The sequence below is a fragment of the Oncorhynchus mykiss genome, chromosome 26, assembly GCF_013265735.2.
Source record: "Oncorhynchus mykiss isolate Arlee chromosome 26, USDA_OmykA_1.1, whole genome shotgun sequence".
NCBI classification, from domain to species: Eukaryota; Metazoa; Chordata; class Actinopteri; order Salmoniformes; family Salmonidae; genus Oncorhynchus; species Oncorhynchus mykiss.
The window spans coordinates 9,897,739-9,920,466 of NC_048590.1; the positions used below are offsets into that span (position 1 = coordinate 9,897,739).

Genomic DNA, 22,728 nt, shown 5'->3' on the forward strand with positions numbered 1-22,728 from the left:
GTTTTATGCAGTTCACTATGGGCACGCAATTCATCCAAAGGGGAAATACTGCCACCTATCCTTAACCAGTTTTAACAAGGAATAACAAAACCTTTAAACAGGTCAACATTCACAAAGCCTCTGGACCAGACATATTATCAGGACGTGTACTCAAAGCATGTGCAACCGTCAACTGTCTTCCCTGACATTTTCAACCTCTCCCTGACCGAGTCTGTAAATACCACCCTGTGGTCTGCTTGACCTACCTGTGCCCAAGGAAGCAAAGGTAACCTGCCTGTAAGGGTTTTCCTGTGGTGAAGGAGAGGCGGACCAAAATGCAGCGTGGTGGTTATTCATGTTTTTAATAAAGACGACTGACTATACATGAACAGACTAAACAAAACAAGAAAAGTGAAAACCTAAACAGTCCTATCTGGTGCAAACACAGAGACAGGAACAATCACCCACAAACACACAGTGAAACCCAGGCTACCTACGTATGATTCTCAATCAGAGACAACTAATGACACCTGCCTCTGATTGAGAACCATACTAGGCTGAAACATAGAAATACCCAAATCATAGAAAAACAAACATAGACTGCCCACCCAACTCACGCCCTGACCATACTAAATAAATACAAAACAAAGGAAATAAAGGTCAGAACGTGACACTGCCTAAATGATGACCGCCCCGTTGCACTCGCGTCAGTAGCCATGAAGTGCTATAAAATGCTGGTCATGGCTCAAATCAACAGCATCCTCCCAGACACCCTAGACCCACTTCAATTTGCATACCGCCCCAACAGATCCACAGATGAGGCAATCTTAATCACACTCCACACTGCCCTTTCTCACCTGGACAAAATAATCACTTTTGTGAGAATGCTGTTCATTGACTACAGCTCAGCGTTCAACACCATAGTGCCCACGAAACTCATCACTAAGCTAAGGACTCTGGGACTAAACACCCCCCTCTCCAACTGGATCCTAGACTTCCTGACGGGCCACCCCCAGGTGGTAAGAGTAGGCAACAACACATCTGCCATGCTGATCTTTAACACTGGGGCCCCTTAGGGGTGTGTACTTAGTCCCCTCCTGTATTCCCGGTTCACCCACGACTGCGCGGCCAAACACAACTCCAACACCATTATTAAGTTTGCTGACAACACAACAGTGGTAGGCCTGATCACTGACAACGATGAGACGGCTTATAGGGAGGAGGTCAGATAACTGGCAGTGTGGTGCCAGGACAACAACCTCTCCCTCAATGTGAGCAAGACAAAGGAGATGATCGTGGACTACAGGAAAAGGCGGGCCGAAGAGTCCCCCCATTAACATCAACGGGGCTGTAGTGGAGCGGGTCGAGAGTTTCAAGTTCCTTGGTGTCCACATCACCAACAAACTATCGTGGTCCACACATACCAAGACAGTCGTGACGAGGGCACGACAAAACCGTGTCCCCCTCAGGAGACTGAAAAGATTTGGCATGGGTCCCCAGATCCTCAAAAGGTTCTACAGCTGCATCACTGCCTGCTATGACAACTGCTCGGGCATCTGACCATAAGGTGCTACAGAGGGTAGCGCGAACGGCCCAGTTGTCACGACTTCCACCGAAGGTGGCTCCTCTCCATGTTCGGGCGGTGCTCGGCGGTCGTCGTTGCCGGCCTACTAGCTGCCACCGATCCATTTTTCCTTTTTGTTTGTCTCTGTCTGTTTTGTTTACACCTGTGTCCATTTAGTTGATTTCGGTGGGTTTATTAACCTCCACTGCCTGCTAGTCTTTGTGCAGGATTGTTTGCTGTGGTTACTTTGTTTGGGGTACGTGTTTGCACCACAGGGTTTTCTTTCTCACGGCAGTTGTACCGTTTTGGTATGTGTTTAGGAGTAGAGGTTTCTCCTCCGTGTGTAGCATTTATTTCCCTGTATGTGGCGACCTCGTTTGGGTGTGTTCCCCCCCATGTTGTTGTTAAGGTGGGACTTCTGAATAAACGATTGTGCCACTGGGACTTCCTTGCTCTCCTGCTCCTGATTCCTGCACCTCCCTCCTTCTAGGAGGCACGTAACACCAGTACATCATTGGGGCCAAGCTTCCTGCCATCCAGGACCTATATAATAGGCAGTGTCAGAGGAAAGCCCATAAAATTGTCAGAAACTCCAGACACACAGCATAGAACGTTTTCTCTGCTATCGCACAGGAAGCGGTACCGGAGCGCCAAGTCTAGGACTAAAAGGCTTCTACCCCAAAGCCATAACAATCAATAAAATCGCCACCAGACATTGAACCCCCCTCCCTTTTGTACACTGCTTCTACTCGCTGTTTATTATCTATGCATAGTCACTTCACCCCTACCTACATGTACAAATTACTTCAACTAACCTGTACCCGCACACACTGACTCGGTACCGGTGCCCCCTGTATATAGCCTCTTATTGTTATTCTTATTGTGTCATTTTTTATTTTTATTTTAGTCTACTTGGTAAATATTTTCTTAACTCTTTTTGAACTGCACTGTTGGTTAAGGGATTGTTAGTAAGCATACACTTGTTGTATTCGGCGCATGTGACAAATGAAGTTTTATTTGATTTGAATATGAATACTTACAGATGTCGAATTATTAGTTACAGGATTGTGAAGGATGGAATGTTGCTTACCTCTAGGATAGTTAAGTGGTTATGAGTTACTATGCTGCAATATACGAAAACAGGTGAGGGTAAATCTTTATGCAGTCCATGACAGTTATTGATGGTACAATTATTCTCTATGTTATATTTTGCTTTTGTCATTAGAAACCATGAAATGGCAGAGCTATTTCTACATATTGCGCCTTTAAATGTACTGTAGCATCCATAGTTTATATATATTTTTTATCTTTCTCTATCTCTCTCTCCCACAGTGAAGAGCAGTGAATGGATAGACAGATACCACATGAAATTCCTGGGCTCGGTCCAAGTGCCCTACCACAAAGGCAATGATGTTCTGTGTGCAGCTATGCAGAAGGTATGGGGAGGTGCTGTGTGTGTGCTTGTGAAAGAAAGAGTGAGAGTGTAGAAAGATTGAGAAGATAGAAAGAGTGTGAGAGAGATGTCAACTGGCACATTACCAATGAAATCCATAATCTTTAACTGAGAGAGAGGAGGAGGAAGAGACAGATATGGATGAAGAGACAGATGGATTGAGTAGGAAGATGGAAAATAATGGGGTGAAAGTGTGAGAGGTAAACAGTATAGTTAGTACATTCTCTATGAAAATAGTATTCTATTACACCATGGTTGGGGTCGGAATTCAGAATTGAATTCAACGCATTCATTTAAAACATCCCTAAGGAAGAAAATTGTAATTTAATTTTAATTAAAGGAAGTAAATTAATTCAAAGCAATTCAAATAAGACATGAGTGTAATTCCTTTGATTCAACCACATAGTTTGATTCTTATACATAGTATTGGTTACAATTTTGTATTTGTGTAGTAATGTGTAGAATAAATAAGCCATTTGAATTCAATTCAAAGTCTGTTTCCTGTGGGGTGTGGGCAATTCAAATTCAATTCAAATTTAAGAATAGAATTCGCAACTCATTTCAGAATTGACCTCAACCCTGTATAACACAAACAAGCATTGACAGTAGAATAATCTTAGATCACAAATTAGAAAGGTTAAGACAGGAAATCATTAAAACATTTTAGAAAAGAAAAGAGGACAGAGGCAGAGGCAGGTTGAAAAGAGGCATCGCTCAAAAGCAACACTACAGCACCAAAAGTATGTGTACACCTGAACGTCGAACATCTCATTCCAAAATCATGGGCATTAATATGGAGTTGGTACCCCCTTGGCTACTATAACAGCCTCCACTCTTCTGGGAAGGCTTTCCACTAGATGCTGGAACATTGCTGTGGGGACTTGCTTTACTTCAGCCACGAGCATTATTCATTTGAATTTATTTAACCTTTATTTAACTAGGCATTAGTGACATCAGGCAGTGATGTTGGGTGATAAGGCCTGGCTTGCAGTCGGCGTTCCAATTCCTCCCAATTGTGTTCGATGGGGTTGAAGTCAGGTCTCTGAAGGCCAGTCAAGTTTTTCCACACCGATCTCGACAAACCATTTCTGTATGGACCTTGCTTTGGGCACAGGGGAATTGTCATGCTGAAAGAGAAAAGTGCCTTCTCCAAACTGTTGCCACAAAGTTGGAAGCACAGAATTGTCTAGAATGTCATTGTATGCTGTAGCGTTAAGATTTCCCTTCACTGGAAACTGTGGGGCCTAGCCTGAACCATGAAAACAGCCCCAGATCATTATTCCTCCTCCACAAAACTTTACAGTTGGCACTATGCATTGGGGCAGGTAGCGTTCTCCTGGGATCCGCCAAACCCAGATTCGTCTGTCGGACTGCCAGATGGTGAAGTGTGATTCATCACTCCAGACAACACGTTTCCACTGCTCCAGAGTCTAAAGGCGACGAGCTTCACGCCACTCCAGCTGATGCTTGGCATTGGTGCCTGGTGATCTTAGGCTTGTGTGTGGCTGCTCAGCCATGGAAACCCATTTGGTGAAGCTCCAGACTAACAGTTGTTGTTCTGGTGTTGCTTCCAGAGGACAGACAATTTTTACACGCTACACACTTCAGCACTCGGCGTTCCCGTTTTGTGAGCTTGTGAGCTACCACTTTGCGGCTGAGCCCTTGTTGCTCCTAGATCTTCCCACTTCACTTACAGTTGACCGGGGCAGCTCTAGTCACTGAGATCTTCAGTAAGGCCATTCTACTGCCAATGTTTGTCTATGGAGATTGACTTTTTGTGTGCTCATTTTTATACACCGGTCAGCAACGGGTGTTGCTCAAATAGTTGAATCCACTAATTTGAAGGGGTGTCCACATGCTTTTGTATATATAGTGTGCATTTCTAGCTGAGATGCCACTATAAGTTTAAGACCAATAACCCACCTCTTTCCCTGTTCATGTTCTAAATGTTCTAAATTCCAATTAATTGAATAAGGGTGCTTTTTTTAACAAATAATTTCAATATCTAAACCGGGATGCTGATGCTGTTTTGATTGTCACCAGATTGCCACCAATAGGAGGATGACAGTGCAGTATAACCCACCTTCATCTTGTATCCTTGAGATCAACATGAAAGGCGTGAAGCTCCTAGTCCAGGACGACTACTATGCCTCTGACAGACTTCCACACTCAAATGCACACACATTGTAAACATCCACGCGCATCTGCACATACACACACACGTGGGTGCACACACGGACACACGGGACAGGTACACAGACAGACATACTCAGATTTATGCACACACTCAACACATGCATTTACATCACACACACACTCACACACACTTCTTAAGGCACACCTTCAGCACATGTTAGAAAGACAGCAGTTTAGTTTGGACCAAAGTACAACTACAAAACTTTGCGTCTGGCTTGCAAGACTAGATACAAAGAGATGTTTTATCCAAACCGCTGACCAGCAAGATCACACTGAGGGAAATATTCCCAGTAAAGAAGGTTGATAACGCCTCAGTGTGGGCACTACAGGGTATTGCAGTCCACACACCTTAATCCAGTTGTATTGTATAGAAGCAAGTGAGAATTTCATCTGGCAACAGCGATGCCCACCTAAACTGAAGTAAAGATATGTAACCATCAGTGGGTTCTTTGTTGACATTAAGGCTATGATTTGCTTTAATAGCTAATCTAATTTGCCAATCAGAAGGTTCACTAGCTACAGCTCCTACAGATGATGTGGTGTAAGCAGATAGCAAATTCCATGAGAAATGCAGTTGTTGACATGGAGGGTGGATACTTTTTACCCCCAACACCTGTTTTTCGGAGCCATAGAATTTGGTCAATGAGGTTTGTACCAAATAATTATGTTGCATTCATATGTAGTGTGCATTGCCTTGGGACATCACAGTCCGTCCCCCCCCCCCCCTCCATGGTCCCAGGCGATGCGCTTATTTTGAGCCCAAAATGAAGAAATTCCTTCCAAAATTTAAGGCCTCAAATCCACCACTAGTTTATAATATAGATGTGTGTCTGTCTGTCATCACAGAGTAACCAGTGCAGCCACTTCTTCCAGTTGAAGAATGTTTCCTTCTGTGGCTATCACCCTAAGAACAGCAAGTAAGTACCTGGACCTGGATTAAATTATGCCAGTCACTGTATTCAAATAAAAATGTGCTTTTTGGGAGAGTCATAGCGCAAGCAGTGGAGGAAATGGAGAAAAAATAATCACTCTTCCATTGTAAAATCTGCATTTTACTCCCGGAACCTGGTTCCCTCTGGGGTTTCGCTCCTCTGACCCCTGTACTTTCTTCTTCTTTTTTTACCCATGTGTGGTTTGTATGTTTTCCCCTTAGGTACTTTGGCTTCATCACAAAACACCCAGCTGACCAGAGATTTGCCTGTCATGTGTTTGTGTCTGAAGATTCTACTAAACCCCTGGCAGAGTCTGTTGGGTGAGGTTTGAGGACTTGTTTGTTTCTGGCTTAAAAAATATACATATCACTCTTTTGCTCTTTCTCCCTCTTTTATATTGTCAGAGGTTTCAAGAGGTTCTTAGCCATAGTGGGTAATTACAACCAACACTGAACAATGTCTCAACACGAGGTGTTCTCTCGTTAAACCACCAATATGCGCTAAGTTCACCTGAACAGTTGATCTCAATTGCAACTACTATTGGCCATTATATTATCGCTCCCTAAAGCTAATGTCAGTGTTTAAAGGGAAACTGCACTTTGTAATTTGGCCTCGTTTTTCATCAATGCCCATTAAGAAATGCGGAAGGTGAACAAGAGTTATCTTGGGGGTGTGGTTTGATGTGGGTGTTTCTTGGGTGCAGTAATGAGTACAGCGAGTAAGGTAGCGTTGCTATGGAGAGAACAATGTTTTGAAGTTGTGGACTTCAAAATAAATTGCATTGGTCGCATACACATATTTTGCAGATGTTATCGCGGGTCTAGCGAAATGCTTATGTTCGTAGCTGTAATACCTAGCAGTAATACCTAACAAAACCAAAACAGAAGAAGGAAGGAATTAAGAAATATTATAACGAGCAAGGTCAGAGTCCGGAATATAATTTATATGTACAGTCCGTTCGGAAAGTATTCAGACCCCTTGACTTGTTCCACATTTTGTTACGTTACAGCCTTATTCTAAAATGTATTTAAAAAAAAAAACATCTACACACAGTACCCTATAATTACAAAGCAAAAATAGGTAAAAAAAAAAAATATATATATATATATAATGTTAATGAAAAAATGTAATAGCACATTTACATAAGTACTTTGTTGAAGCACCTTTGGCAACGATTTACAGCCTCGAGTATTCTTGGGTATGGAGCTACAAGCTTGGCACACCTGTATTTGGGTAGTTACTCCATTCTTCTCTGCAAATCCTCTCAAGATCTGTCAGGTTGGATTGGGAGTGTTGCTGCACAGCTATTTTCAGATTTATCCAGAGATGTTCGACCGGGTTCAAGTCCAGGCTCTGGCTGGGCCACTCAAGGACATTCAGAGACATGTCCCGAAGCCACTCCTGCGTTGTCTTGGCTGTGTACTTAGGGTCGTTGTGCTATTGGAAGCTGAACCTTCGCCCCAGTCTAAGGTCCTGTACTATGCTCCGTTCATCTATCCCTCAAACCTGGTACCCTTCTGTGCCTCGACACAATTCTGTTTCAGAGTTCTACAGACAATTCCTTTGACCTCATGGCTTGGTTGTTGCTCTGACATGTACTGTCAACTGTGGGATCTTATATAGACAGGTGTGTGCCTTTCCAAATCATGACCAATCAATTGAATTTACCAGAGCGGGTGGTGTAATCAAGGTGTAGAAACAAGTCTCATAACAATACTTACAGTTTTGGCAAGTCAGTTAGGACATGTACTTTGTGCATGACACAAGTAATTTTTCCAACAATTGTTTACAGAGAGATTATTTCACTTATATTTCACTGTATCAATTCCAGTGGGTCAAAAGTTTACATACACTAAGTTGACTGTGCCTTTAAATATCGTGGAATATTCCCCCAAAATATGTCATGGCATTAGAATCTTCTGATAGGCTAATTGACATCATTTCAATTGTCAATTGGAGGTGTACCCTTGGATGTATTTCAAGGCCTACCTTCAAACACAGTGCCTCTTTGCTTGACATCATGGGAAAATCAAAAGAAATCAGCCAAGACCTGGTTCATCCTTGGGAGCAATTTCCAAACTCCTGAAGGTACCACGTTCATCTGTACAAACAATAGTACGCAAGTATAAACACCATGGGACCACACAACCATCATACCGCTCAAGAAGGAGACGTGTTCTGTCTCCTAGAGATGAATGTACTTTGATGTGAAAAGTGCAAATCAATCCCAGTCCAAAATCGACATAACCCGAAAGGCCGCTCAGGAAGGAAGAAGCCACTGCTTCAAAACCGCAATACAAAAACCAGACTACGGTTTGCAATTGCACATGGGGACAAAGATGGTACTTTTTGGAGAAATGTCCTCTGGTCTGATGAAACAAAAATAGAACTGTTTGACCATATTGACCATCATTATGTTTGGAGGAAAAAGTGGGAGGATTGCAAGCGGACGAACACCATCCCAACCGTGAAACACGGGGGTGGCAGCATCATGTTGTGGGGGTGCTTTGCTGCAAGAGGGACTGGTGCACTTCACAAAATAGATGGCATCATGAGGAATTGAAAATTATGTGGATATACTGAAGCAACATCTCAAGACATCAGTTAAAGCTTGGTCACAAATGGGTCTTCCAAATGGACATTGACCTCAAGCAAATTTGGTTTAAGGACAACAATGTTATGGTATTGGAGTGGCCATTACAAAGGCCTGACCTCAATCTTACAGAAAATTTGTGGGCAGAACTGAGAAAGCGTGTGCGAGCAAGGAGGCCTACAGACCTGACTCAGTTACATCAGCCAATATTTACCCAACTTAAACAATTTAGAGGCAATGCTACCAAATACTAATTGAGTGTATGTACATTTCTGACCCACTGGGAATGTGATGAAATAAATAAAATATGACATTTTTTGACGTTTATGCAAATGTATTGAACATGGAGTACAAAGATATCTTAGTTACATAAGTATTCACACCCTGAGTCAATTCATGTTATAATCACCTTGGGCAGCGATTACAGCTGGGATTCTTTCTCTGTAAGTCTCTAAGGGCTTTGCACACCTAGATATTACAATATTGACCATTATTCTTTTCAAAATTGTTCAAGCTCTGTCAAGTTGTTTGTTGATCATTGCTAGACAACCATTTTCAAGTCTTTTCATCGATTTTCAAGACGTTTTTCAGCCAAAACTGTAGCTCGGCTACTCAGGACAATTCACTGTCTTATTTGTAAGCAACTCCAGTGTATATTTGGCTTTGCCATTTTAGGCTATTGTTGTTGTGCAGGTGAGTGAGGACCCAAAAGCGGTTTAACAAAAATAGAGTCTTTTAATGTAAACACAGGGAAGACATAGATCCTCTTCAGATGTAGATCATGGAAAAATAGACAACCCGCAGAGAGGGCGACAAATGAAACAAAAAGTCCTTCTGATAATTACAAAAGAGCCCCCTTCTTAGCAGCAGAGGAGAATAGCTGGGTTAGCGGCGACAGGCTGCAGGTCTCTCTGGGTAGGCGCGGGTCGTAGAGGAACAGTGGTACCTGATCTCACGTAGCATCAGATGAACTGGACACAGTACAAACGACAAGACAGTTAGCTGAGTACAGGATGCACTTGCCAGGCGGATTCCGACAGGACGGGACAGGACAAGGGTGAAGCAAACGAGACGATAGTTTGTTTCTGGCATGAGAAACTCAAATGAGAATCTGACAAAGAAAGAGGCAGGAACAGAGAGAGAAATAGAGACCTAATCAGAGGGAAAAAGGGAACAGGTGGGAAGAGGGTGAACAAGGTAGTTAGAGGAGATGAGGAACAGCTGGAGGAGGAGAGAAAGAGAAGGTAACCTAATACGACCAGCAGAGGGAGACAGAGTGAAGAGAAAGAACAGGAACAAGACATAACATGACAAGACATGACAGTACCCCCCACTCAACGAGCGCCCCCTGGCGCACTCGAGGAGGAAACCTGGCGGCAACGGAGGAAATCATCGATCAGCGAACGGTCCAGCACGTCCCGAGAGGGAACCCAACTCCTTTCCTCAGGACCGTACCCCTCCCAATCCACTAGGAACTGATGACCACGGCCCCGAGGACGCATGTCCAAAATCTTACGGACCCTGTAGATAGGTGCGCCTTCGACAAGGATGGGGGGGGGGGGGGGATGAGCGGGGGCGCGAAGAACGGGTTTAACACAAGAGACATGGAAGACCGGGTGGACGCGACGAAGATATCGCAGGAGAAGAAGTCGCACCGCGACAGGATTAATGATCTGAGAAATACGGAACGGACCAATGAACCGCGGGGTCAACTTGCGAGAAGCTGTCTTAAGGGGAAGGTTTTGAGTGGAGAGCCATACTCTCTGACCGCGACAATATCTAGGACTCTTAGTTCTACGCTTATTAGCGGCTCTCACAGTCTGCGCCCTATAACGGCAAAGTGCAGACCTGACCCCCTTCCAGGTGCGCTCACAACGTTGGACAAAAGCCTGAGCGGAGGGGACGCAGGACTCGGCGAGCTGAGACGAGAACAGCGGAGGTTGGTACCCGAGGCTACTCTGAAAAGGAGATAGACCGGTCGCAGACGAAGGAAGCGAGTTGTGGGCGTATTCTGCCCAGGGGAGCTGTTCTGACCAAGACGCAGGGTTACGAAAAGAAAGGCTGCGTAAGATGCGACCAACAGTCTGATTGGCCCGTTCGGCTTGACCTTTAGACTGAGGGTGGAAGCCGGACGAGAAACTGACGGAAGCCCCAATCAAACGGCAAAACTCCCTCCAAAATTGAGACGTGAACTGCGGGCCCCTGTCCGAAACGACGTCTGACGGAAGGCCATGAATTCTGAAAACATTCTCGATGATGATTTGTGCCGTTTCTTTAGCAGAAGGGAGCTTAGCGAGGGGAATAAAATGAGCCGCCTTAGAGAACCTATCGACAACCGTAAGAATAACTGTCTTCCCCGCTGACGAAGGCAGTCCGGTGATAAAATCTAAGGCGATGTGAGACCACGGTCGAGAGGGAATGGGAAGCGGTCTGAGACAACCGGCAGGAGGGGAGTTCCCGGACTTAGTCTGCGCACAGACCGAACAAGCAGCCACGAAACGACGCATGTCACGTTCCCGAGTGGGCCACCAAAAACGCTGACGAATGGAAGCAAGCGTACCCCGAACGCCGGGGTGGCCGGCTAACTTGGCAGAGTGAGCCCACTGAAGAACGGCCAGACGAGTATGAACGGGAACGAAAAGAAGGTTCCTAGGGCAAGCGCGCGGCGACGGAGTGTGAGTGAGTGCTCGCTTTACCTGCCTCTCAATTCCCCAGACAGTCAACCCGACAACACGCCCCTCAGGGAGAATCCCCTCGGGGTCGGTGTAGACTACTGAAGAACTGAAGAGACGAGATAAAGCATCAGGCTTGGTGTTCTTAGAGCCCCGACGATAAGAAATTACGAACTCGAAACGAGCGAAAAACAGAGCCCAACGAGCCTGACGCGCATTAAGTCGTTTGGCAGAACGGATGTGCTCAAGGTTCCTATGGTCAGTCCAAACGACAAAAGGAACGGTCGCCCCCTCCAACCACTGTAGCCATTCGCCTAGGGCTAAGCGGATGGCGAGCAGTTCGCGGTTTCCCACATCATAGTTACGTTCCGACGGCGACAGGCGATGAGAAAAATACGCGCAAGGGTGGACCTTGTTGTCAGAGAGGGAGCGCTGAGAAAGAATGGCTCCCACGCCCACCTCTGACGCGTCAACCTCGACAACAAACTGTCTAGAGATGTCAGGTGTAACAAGGATAGGTGCGGATGTAAAACGATTCTTGAGAAGATCAAAAGCTTCTTGACAGAAGTAACGGCTGTGAGGGGAGCTGCCACCTGACCGAAATTACGGATGAAACGACGATAGAAATTCGCGAAGCCGAGAAAGCGCTGCAGCTCGACGCGTGATTTAGGAACGGGCCAATTAATGACAGCTTGGACCTTAGCGGGATCCATCTTAATGCCTTCAGCGGAAATGACAGAACCGAGAAATGTGACGGAGGAGGCATGAAAAGTGCACTTCTCAGCCTTCACATAAAGACAATTCTCTAAAAGGCGCTGGAGGACGCGTCGAACGTGCTGAACATGAATCTGGAGTGACGGTGAAAAAATCAGGATATCGTCAATGTAAACGAAAACAAAGATGTTCAGCATGTCTCTCAGGACGTCATTTACTAATGCCTGAAAGACAGCTGGAGCGTTTACGAGGCCGAAAGGAAGAACCCGGTATTCAAAGTGCACTAACGGAGTGTTAAACGCCGTTTTCCACTCGTCCCCCTCCCTGATGCGCACGAGATGGTAAGCGTTACGAAGGTCCAACTTAGTGAAAAACCTGGCTCCCTGCAGGATCTCGAAGGCTGAAGACATAAGAGGGAGCGGATAACGATTCTTAACTGTTATGTCATTCAGCCCTCGATAATCTATGCAGGGGCGCAGGGACCCGTCCTTCTTCTGAACAAAAAAAAACCCCGCTCCGGCGGGAGAGGAGGAGGGGACTATGGTACCGGCGTCGAGAGCTACAGACAAAATAATCTTCGAGAGCCTTACGTTCGGGAGCCGACAGAGAGTATAGTCTACCCCGGGGGGGAGTGGTTCCCGGAAGGAGATCAATACTACAATCATACGACCGGTGCGGAGGAAGAGAGGTGGCCCTGGACCGACTGAACACCGTGCGCAGATCGTGATAATCCTCCGGCACCCCCGTCAAATCACCAGGCTCCTCCTGTGAAGAAGAGACAGAGGAAACAGGAGGGATAGCAGACATTAAACATTTCACATGACAAGAGACATTCCAGGAGAGGATAGAATTACTAGACCAATTAATAGAAGGATTATGACGAACTAGCCAGGGATGGCCCAAAACAACAGGTGTAAAAGGTGAACGAAAAATTAAAAAAGAAATGGTTTCGCTATGATTACCAGAGACAGTGAGGGTTAAAGGTAGCGTTTCACGCTGAATCCTGGGGAGAGAACTACCATCCAAAGCGAACAAGGCCGTGGGATCCCTTAACTGTCTGAGAGGAATGTCATGTTCCCGAGCCCAGGTCTCGTCCATAAAACAGCCCTCCGCCCCAGAGTCTATCAAAGCACTGCAGGAAGCTGACGAACCGGTCCAGCGGAGATGGACCAAAAAGGTAGTGCAGGATCTTGAAGGAGAGACCAGAGTTGTAGCGCTCACCAGTAGCCCTCCTCTTACTGATGAGCTCTGGCTTTTACTGGGCATGAAGTGACAAAATGACCAGCGGAACCGCAATAGAGACAGAGGCGGTTGGTGATTCTCCGTTCCTTCTCCTAAGCCGAGATGCGGATACCCCCCAGCTGCATAGGCTCAGCACCCGAGCCGGGCGGAGGAAGATGGTAGTGATGCGGAGAGGGGGGCAACGGAGAACGCGAGCTCCTTTCCACGAGCTCGGCGACGAAGATCAAACCGTCGCTCTATACGAATAGCGAGTTCAATCAAGGAATCCACGCTGGAAGGAACCTCCCGGGAGAGAATCTCATCCTTAACCTCCGCGCGGAGACCCTCCAGAAAACGGGCGAGCAAAGCCGGCTCGTTCCAGTCACTGGAGGCAGCAAGAGTGCGAAACTCAATAGAGTAATCTGTTATGGATCGATTACCTTGACATAGGGAAGACAGGGCCCTGGAAGCTTCCTCCCCAAAAACAGAACGGTCAAAAACCCGTATCATCTCCTCCTTAAAGTCCTGATACTGGTTAGTACACTCAGCCTTCGCCTCCCAGATTGCCGTGCCCCACTCACGAGCCCGTCCAGTAAGGAGAGATATGACGTAGGCGATACGAGCTGTGCTCCTGGAGTAAGTGTTGGGCTGGAGAGAAAACACAACATCACACTGAGTGAGGAACGAGCGGCATTCAGTGGGCTCCCCAGAGTAACACGGCGGGTTATTGATTCTGGGCTCCGGAGATTCGGAAGCCCTGGAAGTGGCCGGTGGATCGAGGCGGAGATGGTGAATCTGTCTTGTGAGGTCGGAGACTTGGTTGGCCAGGGTCTCAACGGCATGTCGAGCAGCAGACAATTCCTCCTTGTGTCTGCCTAGCATCGCTCCCTGGATCTCGACGGCTGAGTGGAAAGGATCCGGAGTCGCTGGGTCCATCTTGGTCAGATTCTTCTGTTGTGCAGGTGAGTGAGGACCCAAAAGCGGTTTAACAAAAATAGAGTCTTTTAATGTAAACACAGGGAAGACATAGATCCTCTTCAGATGTAGATAATGGAAAAATAGACAATCCGCAGACAGGGCGACAAATGAAACAAAAAGTCCTGATAATTACAAAAGAGCCCCCTTCTTAGCAGCAGAGGAGAATAGCTGGGTTAGCGGCGACAGGCTGCAGGTCTCTCTGGGTAGGCGCGGGTCGTAGAGGAACAGTGGTACCTGATCTCACGTAGCATCAGATGAACTGGACACAGTACAAACGACAAGACAGTTAGCTGAGTACAGGATGCACTTGCCAGGCGGATTCCGACAGGACGGGACAGGACAAGGGTGAAGCAAACGAGACGATAGTTTGTTTCTGGCATGAGAAACTCAAACGAGAATCTGACAAAGAAAGAGGCAGGAACAGAGAGAGAAATAGAGACCTAATCAGAGGGAAAAAGGGAACAGGTGGGAAGAGGGTGAACGAGGTAGTTAGAGGAGATGAGGAACAGCTGGAGGAGGAGAGAAAGAGAAGGTAACCTAATACGACCAGCAGAGGGAGACAGAGTGAAGAGAAAGAACAGGAACAAGACATAACATGACAAGACATGACAATTGTACTGCTGAAAGGTGAATTCATCCCCCAGTGTCTGATGGAGAGCAGTATGAAACAGGTTTTCCTCTAGGATTTTGCCTGTGCTTAGCGCCATTCCGTTTAATTTTTTATCATGAAAAAACACCCCACTCCTTAATGATTACAAGCATACCCATAACATGATGCAGCCACCACTATGCTTGAACATATGGTGAGTGGTACTCAGTACTGTGTTGTATTGGAGCTGCCAAACATAACACTTTGTATTGAAGACAAAACGTGAATTGCTTTGCCCCAATTCTAGCAGTATTACTTTAGTGCCTTCTTGCAAACAGGATGCATGTTTTGGAATATTTTAGCGTCCCACCTCGCCAACAGCCAGTGAAATTGCAGGGCGCCTAATTAAACACAACAGAAATCCCATAAATAAAATTCCTCAAACATAAAAGTATTTTACACCATTTTAAAGATTAACTTCTTGTAAATCCAGCCAATGTGTCCGATTTCAAATAGGCTTTACTGTGAAAGCACACCAAACGATTATGTTAGGTCAGCACCTAGTCACAGAAAACCATAAAGACATTTTCCAGCCAAGGAGAGCCCTCACAAAAGTCAGAAATAGCGGTTAAATTAATCACTAACCTTTGATGATCTTCATCAGATGGCACTCACAGGACTTCATGTTTCACAATAAATGTGTGTTTTGTTCGATATAATTAACCTTTATGTCCATAAACCTCATTTGAAATTGGTGTTTTATGTTCAGAAGTGCATTGTCTCAAACAAACATCCGGTGAAAGTGCAGAGAGCAACATCAAATTACAGAAATACTCAAAATAAACATTGATAAAAGATACAAGTGTTATGCATGGAAATATAGATAAACTTCTCCTTAATGGAACCGCTGTGTCAGATTTCAAAAAGGCTTTACGGCGAAAGCACACCTTGTGATTATGTCAGTTCAGCACCTAACCACAGAGAAACATACCTAGCCAAAGAAAGTGAGGTGTCACAAAAGTCAAAAATAGCAATATAAATATTCACTTTCCTTTGATGATCTTCATCAGTATGCACTCCCAGGAATCCCAGTTCCACAATAAATGTTTGTGTTGTTTGGTAAAGTCCATCATTTATGTCCAAAACCTCCTTTTTGTTTGTGAGTTTAGTTCACAAATCCAAACTCACGAGGCACGGGCAAGTCCAGGCGAAAGTTCAGATGAAAAGTTATATTACAGTTCGTAGAAACATGTCAAACGATGTATATAATCAATCTTTAGGATGTTTTTATCATAAATCTTCAATAATGTTTCAACCGGACAATTCCTTTGTCTTTAGAAATGCAATTGAACCTAGCTAACTCTCACAGACACGCGCGAGACTGAGCTCATGGCACTCTGCCAGACACCTGGTTGAAACAGCTCTCATTCTCTCTCCCTTCACAGTAGAAACCTCAAACAAGGTTCTAAAGACTGTTGACATCTAGTGGAAGCCTTAGGAAGTGCAATATGACCCCATAGACACTGTATATTTGATAGGCAATGACTTGAAAAACTACAACCTCAAATTTCCCACATCCTGGTTGGCTGCCATATGAGGTCTGTTATACTCACAGACATCATTCAAATAATTTTAGAAACTTCAGAGTGTTTTCTATCAAATTCTACTAATAATATGCATATTCTAGCTTTTGGGCCTGAGTAACAGGCAGTTTACTCTGGGCACCTTATTATCCAAGCTATTCAATACTGCCCCCAGTCCCAAAGAAGGTAATTATGTACAGATTTATTTTCCCTCTGTCAATTAGCTAGTATTGTGGAGTAACTACAATGTTGTCGATCCATCCTCAGTTTTCTATCACAGCCATTAAACTTTGTAGCTGTTTTAAAGTCACCATTGGCCTCATGGTGAAATCCATATGCGGTTTCCTTCCTCTCCAGCAACTGAGTTAGGAAGGACGCCTGTATCTTTGTAGTGACTGCCACAATCGCTGGAAGAATAAATGGACCAAGGCCAGCGTACGTAGAGTTCCACATGTTTAAATATTGAAACTCACCAAAACAATACAGAAACAAACAAAACGTGAAGTAATGGTGTGCTCACAGGCACAACACAAAAACAAGATCCCACAAACAACAGGTGTGAAAAGGCTGCCTAAATATGATCCCCAATCAGAGACAACGATAGACAGCAGCCTCTGATTGGGAACCATACCAGGCCAACAAAGAAATAGAAAACATAGATTTCCCACCCTAGTCACACCCTGACCTAAGGTCAGGGAGTGACAGTGACTGGGTGTATTAATGCACAATCCAAAGTGTAATTAATAACTTCACCATGCTCAAAGGGATATTCAATGTCTGCTTTTTTTTTACTAATCTACCAATATGTGCTCTTCTTTGTGAGGCATTGGAAAACCTCCCTGGTCTTTGTGGTTGAATCTGTGTTCTAAATTCATTGCTCGACTAAGATGGATAACTTAGATAACTAGATAACTTTATGTATGGGGTACAAAGATGAGATACTCCTTCAAAAATCATGTTAAACACCATTATTGCACAGAAGTCCATGCAACCTATGTGACTTGTTAAGGACATTTTTTATCCTGTACTTAGGCTTGCCATAACAAAGGGTTTGAATACTTACTGACTTCTTTCAGCTTTAAATGTTTTATTAATTTGTAAAAAAAATTAAAACATTTTCCACTTTGACATCATGGGGTATTTTGTGTAGGCCAGTGACCCAAAATCTAAATTTAATCAATCAGGCAGTAGCATAACATAATATGGAAAATGTCAAGTTGTGTGAATCCTTTCATAAGGCACTGTATTTAGCTAGATATAGTATCATTCCCCTTTTAATATGTGGTATCATAGCTGGCCTGGCTTGCTAACAGCAGAAGTGACCGTGTCGGATCAAATCTATCATATTGTTGAAATGCATTGGAAGTTTGGACCAACTTTATGGAAGCCCATTTTAACTCCTATTTGCCGAGCTAAATGTGCGTGCGTTGCACTTTGACTTGACAGCAAATGTTCACATGATAAGTAAGTAATCCATACCCAACCATACCCAAGTCGTAACAAACTAACTTACAAAACTCAGTTTTGGACAAGACTGCCTTTATAACCAAAATTATCCGATTTACACTTTGTAGTCAATTTTGACACTGTAATTAATGTTTCTAACTCATATCTATGCCACATAAGCCATTTAAACCCAGAGAAGTGTGGTTCTAAGGGGCAGTTGACCTTTAAGTCCTGTTTGCTTCCAACATTTTTCAAGACTATTTAGCCCTTAAACGTAATATCTTTACTCTACACATTTTACTTATGTACAGCTTGTGTTAGATTACTTTTAATTTCAAATGTTTTGTATCCATTAATAGAGACATTTTAATACAGTATGGTCATTTCTTATTAAAATGAGAAAATAAAGTATTCCTGAACTGCCTACATCTAAAATTAGTAACCTAATCAACCCAATCATGATTGAGTTAATATAATCTATATGTGTATTAATTATAGTATAATCAATGTGTCAAATTACAAATTATATTCTGTGGCCCAAACATAGGTATTTATAATGTACTGTCTTGCACATTACTGTACTCTACTCTACTGTACAATAAATTTGAGTATAGTTCAGTACAGTATAGAAAAGTAGAGAAGAGTTCAGTACAGTAGAGTGGAGTTCAGTACAGTCTGTACTCTATTGTACTATACCATATGTTTTTTCTAGAGTATAGTTCAGTGCAGTACAGTACAAAATAGTTCAGGCAGTATAGTTCAGTAGAGTATAGTACAGTAGAGTACGGTACTCAAGTGAACTATACTCTACTCTACTGTAGTGAACTATATTGCATTGTACTCTACTGTACTGAACTATACAGTATCGTACTCTACTGTACAGTAAACTCGAGTAAAGTATAGTTCAGTACAGTACAGGAAAGTAGAGTTCAGTACAGTACAGTAGAGAATAGTTCACTTCAGTACAGTACTGTGCTCTACTTCACTGAACTATACTCTACTCTCCTGAACTTTAAGGTACTGAACTATTTTCTACTGTACTGAACTATACTCTATTTTCCTGTACTGAACTATACACTGCTTGAGTTTACTGTCCTCGAGTTTCTTAAAATTCATTCGGTTTATATTCTAACAATAAATATGTGTTATTAATTACCAGCCTTGCTATTTTCAATGTTCCCAATACTTCATTGGGCCAAGAGTAGAGAACCTAGACGCAGCTGTCTGGCATCTAACTCTTTTGAAACAGTGACAACATGACATCAACTGATCTGCTAGTTAATTTTTGTGGGCTTTTGGTTGCAAGCAAATGTTTTAGCATCCTGTAGGTAGCGTTTTAAGAAATCCAGCTCTAAATTCTGCCTGTTGGTTGCAGTTGGCCCAGTACACCCAGTTTATTAGGTACACCACCCCGTTCACGAAAATGGCTCGCTCCTAGACAGTTAGTCACATGGCTTGCTACATAAAGCAGTCAGACAAGCATTGAGTCATTCAGTTAATGTTCGATTGAATGTTAGAATGGGCAAAACGAGTGACCTAAGCTACCTTGAGCATAGTATGATTGTCGGTGTCAGGCTCGCCGGTTCCAGTATCTCAGAAAAAGCCCTCCTGGGCTTTTTACATACAACAGTGTCCATAGTTTACCGAGAATAATGCGACAAACTAAAAACGTTGATGATAGAGGTCGAAGGAGAATGGCAAGAATCGTTCAAGCTAATATGTGGGCCAAAGGCAAATAACAGCACAGTACAACAGTGGTGTTCAGAACGGCATTTCAGTACACACAATCGTCAGTCCTTGTCACAGATGGGCTATTGCAGCAGACAACCACACCACATCGGGTTCCACTACAATCAGCTAAAAACAAGAAGTGGCACGAGTGGGCACGCGATCACCAACACTGGACAATTGATGCAATGAATGTTGCATCATGCTGTTGCATCATGCTGTGGGCAGTGTCGAGACTTGGCGTAAGTAGCATGAGCCCATGGCCCCATCCTGCCTGGTGTCAACGGTACAGGCTGGTAGCGGTGGTGCAATGGTGTGTGAAATGTTTTCGTGGCACACGTTCGGTCTTTTGATACCAATTGCGCAACGTTTCCATGCCACAAAGAATGAAGGCTGTTCTGGAGGCAAATCAAATCAAATTGTATTCGTCACATACACATGGTTAGCAGATGTTAATGCGAGTGTAGCGAAATGCTTGTGCTTCTAGTTCCGACAATGCAGTAATAACCAACGAGTAATCTAACCTAACAATTTCACAACAGCCACCTTAAACACAAAGGGGGCTCCGACCCGGTGCAGGATGGGTGTACCTAATAAACTGACAACTGAGTGTATGCTTCTGTAGAGAGTTGTCATACCTGTCAGATAAGGAACTGAATGATTGAATAACCTTTTTGTTTATCTACCCCCCCCCCCCCCTCTGTTCTCCCCTCTTGTCTCTTCTACAGGAAAGCCTTCCAGTTGTACTATAAGGAATTTGTAGATTACTCCTGTCCAACAGTGGATATTTACCTGGAATAGCACCCGCCCCAACTTCCCCCACAACCCTGTACATTACAGATTATCATAACATAAAGTTGCATGACGGAGAAAACATTTCTAACAAATATTAACTAATATATCTGACAAAAATATGTTAATGAAAAAATGTAATAGCACATTTACATAAGTACTTTGTTGAAGCACCTTTGGCAACGATTTACAGCCTCGAGTATTCTTGGGTATGGAGCTACAAGCTTGGCACACCTGTATTTGGGTAGTTACTCCATTCTTCTCTGCAAATCCTCTCAAGATCTGTCAGGTTGGATTGGGAGTGTTGCTGCACAGCTATTTTCAGATTTATCCAGAGATGTTCGACCGGGTTCAAGTCCAGGCTCTGGCTGGGCCACTCAAGGACATTCAGAGACATGTCCCGAAGCCACTCCTGCGTTGTCTTGGCTGTGTACTTAGGGTCGTTGTGCTATTGGAAGCTGAACCTTCGCCCCAGTCTAAGGTCCTGTACTATGCTCCGTTCATCTATCCCTCAAACCTGGTACCCTTCTGTGCCTCGACACAATTCTGTTTCAGAGTTCTACAGACAATTCCTTTGACCTCATGGCTTGGTTGTTGCTCTGACATGTACTGTCAACTGTGGGATCTTATATAGACAGGTGTGTGCCTTTCCAAATCATGACCAATCAATTGAATTTACCAGAGCGGGTGGTGTAATCAAGGTGTAGAAACAAGTCTCATAACAATACTTACAGTTTTGGCAAGTCAGTTAGGACATGTACTTTGTGCATGACACAAGTAATTTTTCCAACAATTGTTTACAGAGAGATTATTTCACTTATATTTCACTGTATCAATTCCAGTGGGTCAAAAGTTTACATACACTAAGTTGACTGTGCCTTTAAATATCGTGGAATATTCCCCCAAAATATGTCATGGCATTAGAATCTTCTGATAGGCTAATTGACATCATTTCAATTGTCAATTGGAGGTGTACCCTTGGATGTATTTCAAGGCCTACCTTCAAACACAGTGCCTCTTTGCTTGACATCATGGGAAAATCAAAAGAAATCAGCCAAGACCTGGTTCATCCTTGGGAGCAATTTCCAAACTCCTGAAGGTACCACGTTCATCTGTACAAACAATAGTACGCAAGTATAAACACCATGGGACCACACAACCATCATACCGCTCAAGAAGGAGACGTGTTCTGTCTCCTAGAGATGAATGTACTTTGATGTGAAAAGTGCAAATCAATCCCAGTCCAAAATCGACATAACCCGAAAGGCCGCTCAGGAAGGAAGAAGCCACTGCTTCAAAACCGCAATACAAAAACCAGACTACGGTTTGCAATTGCACATGGGGACAAAGATGGTACTTTTTGGAGAAATGTCCTCTGGTCTGATGAAACAAAAATAGAACTGTTTGACCATATTGACCATCATTATGTTTGGAGGAAAAAGTGGGAGGATTGCAAGCGGACGAACACCATCCCAACCGTGAAACACGGGGGTGGCAGCATCATGTTGTGGGGGTGCTTTGCTGCAAGAGGGACTGGTGCACTTCACAAAATAGATGGCATCATGAGGAATTGAAAATTATGTGGATATACTGAAGCAACATCTCAAGACATCAGTTAAAGCTTGGTCACAAATGGGTCTTCCAAATGGACATTGACCTCAAGCAAATTTGGTTTAAGGACAACAATGTTATGGTATTGGAGTGGCCATTACAAAGGCCTGACCTCAATCTTACAGAAAATTTGTGGGCAGAACTGAGAAAGCGTGTGCGAGCAAGGAGGCCTACAGACCTGACTCAGTTACATCAGCCAATATTTACCCAACTTAAACAATTTAGAGGCAATGCTACCAAATACTAATTGAGTGTATGTACATTTCTGACCCACTGGGAATGTGATGAAATAAATAAAATATGACATTTTTTGACGTTTATGCAAATGTATTGAACATGGAGTACAAAGATATCTTAGTTACATAAGTATTCACACCCTGAGTCAATTCATGTTATAATCACCTTGGGCAGCGATTACAGCTGGGATTCTTTCTCTGTAAGTCTCTAAGGGCTTTGCACACCTAGATATTACAATATTGACCATTATTCTTTTCAAAATTGTTCAAGCTCTGTCAAGTTGTTTGTTGATCATTGCTAGACAACCATTTTCAAGTCTTTTCATCGATTTTCAAGACGTTTTTCAGCCAAAACTGTAGCTCGGCTACTCAGGACAATTCACTGTCTTATTTGTAAGCAACTCCAGTGTATATTTGGCTTTGCCATTTTAGGCTATTGTT

At 43.8% G+C, this 22,728-nt stretch overlaps 1 pseudogene; it reads left to right on the top strand.

The window, feature by feature from the left end:
• Positions 1-20,557, top strand: part of LOC110506241 — a 72,369-nt pseudogene extending 51,812 nt beyond the window's left edge.
• Positions 20,558-22,728: the final 2,171 nt, after the last annotated feature.